Consider the following 2,406-nt stretch of genomic DNA (forward strand, 5'->3'; position numbering starts at 1 on the left):
GATAAGCAGTGTAATGTAAATAGCCTACCCTTGGGAGTGGGTGTGTGTGGGGTGGGGTGTTTGCATGCTTTATAAGCAGGGCTCAACCCCTGCTGGGTGTCCTTGTTGTGTTCTTGAAATCACTAAATAAACCAGAGCTGATCACTGCAATGCGTCCAGAACCCATTATTTAACAGGGTGCATCATGAAGTTTGGTATGCATAAAAAGTAAATGGGATGCTGTTGCCATTAAAAACACATATAAGGGCAGTGAGTTTATTTTTAAACAATATGCTGTAGTTTTGCTGTTGTTGTTCAGTCGCACAGTCAAGTCCAACTCTTCGTGACCCCATGGACCACATCACGCCAGGCCCTCCTGTTTTCCATCGTGCTCCAGAGTTTGCATGATCAGACAGCGACGTCTGCCTCCCGTTTCCTAGTTGGGGCCACCCCATTCGTGTAACTAAATATGTTGATGATAATTGACATGTTGATTAATAATCCATAAAGTTTCTGTCAACTGAACATGGGTTGTGTCAGGTCCTTTGCTCAGAAGTGGCACATACGAGTTCTCACAATAAGAAAAGTTAACACCACTTTGGGGTCAGTCAGCAGTGTGATGCGGTAGCTAAAAAGGCAAATGTGATTTTGGGCTGTATCAACAGTTGTATAGTGTCCAGATCACGTGAAGTGATGGTATCGCTTTACTGTGCTCTGGTTAGACCTCATCTAGAGTATTGTGTTCAGTTTTGGGCGCCACAATTTAAGAAGGCTATAGACAAGCTGGAATGTGTCCAGAGGAGGGCAGCAAAGATGGTGAGGGGTCTGGAGACCAAGTCCTGTGAGGAAAGGTTGAGGGAGCTGGGTATGTTTAGCCTGGAGAGGAGATGACTGAGAGGTGATATGATAACCATCTTCAAGTACTTGAAGGGCTGGCATGCTGGTTATCTGAACATCCTGTAAATACCTTCAATTACCTTAAAGACTTAATTTTCTTTTTCAAATCACCACCACCATCCTGTGCTCCAGAACCAAAGGGTTGCAGACTCCAAGATCCAGGGCATGACAGGGAGCCAGGATGCCACGTGCAACTTCCACAAAACCCTATTTGTTGCATGAACGTCTGTTTCAAAACCCAGATAAAACTGAACCACAGATCAATGTGTTTACATGGCTACTGATAACAATGCTGTTTGAGTACGCTGCTTATATGTGTAGCCAGGGGTCATTTCATTTAAAAAAAAAGAAGTGCAGGAGCTCATTAGCATAACTCATTAGCATAACTTATTGGCATATGCCACACCTCCTGACATCACCAGAAGTGTGTCAGAAGGCAACACTGGACTGTTTCGGATTGCTAGCTATTGGGGGGGGGAACGTGCAGATCTGTCCTCGCAGAGCTTCTACATGAATAAAACTTGGTCTTAAAGGTGCCACTGGACTGTTTTGGACGGGGGGGGGGGGCTCTGCAACTTACCTGGCTGCTTCTTGCTCTGACTGAGAGCTCCTGGGAGCAGGGGGTGCGGCTTGTTGCATGTGCCCGCCCCCTGGGCTCTTTACTGCCGGAGCTCCGCTCCTGTGTGCTCCCGCAGGAAAGGACCCCTGTGTGTAGCCTTTGTGTGAGAGATTAAAAGTTCCAAAGGAAAATGAAGCCAAACACAACACATTGTCCCGACTACAAGAGTCTATAAAGGCTCAAGGGCCTGGTTCAAGCACAGGGCAATATCAAATAAGAAGTCAATTGTTGTGGTTTTTTGTAGTGTGGTTAAAAAACCCGAACTGGCTAGCATGCATGTTGTAGAAAGGATTCCCCAGGCACAGGAATACAGGTGCTACCATAAATCAATGACATCGTTTTAAAAAGAAACCCCGAGACACAAACAATGAGATAGCATCTTGCCTCGCCTATTAAAATATGTAAGTATGGTAGTAATTAATTCTTTCCTGTTCACCTTCTGCAAACAATGTGTAATATGAAAAATAACCAAAAGAGGGAGTCTTGATGACGTAGGAACTAAACTCATTATGATAGAGGAATTAAATATATTCTTGACCACAAAGCGTCACTGTAGATATTCCTAAAATTTGCATGGGAATCAGCACCACTTGTTCTACAAAAGTAAGATAACATGGTCCAGAGATTTGGACAAGAACATCAGCAAAATCCTTGCTGTGATAGGAGCTACTGCTGGCAGTGTCAATCTAATTGTTATCTTCTTTTGATAATCGGGTCTCATTTTTTAGGGGAAAAGTGGCATTACTAAACTACATGGATTAGACATGGAAGAAAAAAGCTCCATTGTGGTACTTTGTTTTCACAAAGCGGGGGTTCACCGACTCCTACAATACACCGTTGTTATGTAATCTTTGTAATCCCGGGACCACTAGCACGCTTCAATTAAATTTACACTATGCCTGTTATCACCA

The sequence above is a fragment of the Gekko japonicus genome, unplaced genomic scaffold (genome assembly GCF_001447785.1).
Source record: "Gekko japonicus isolate JY-2015 unplaced genomic scaffold, Gekko_japonicus_V1.1 scaffold1285, whole genome shotgun sequence".
Lineage (NCBI taxonomy): Eukaryota > Metazoa > Chordata > Lepidosauria > Squamata > Gekkonidae > Gekko > Gekko japonicus.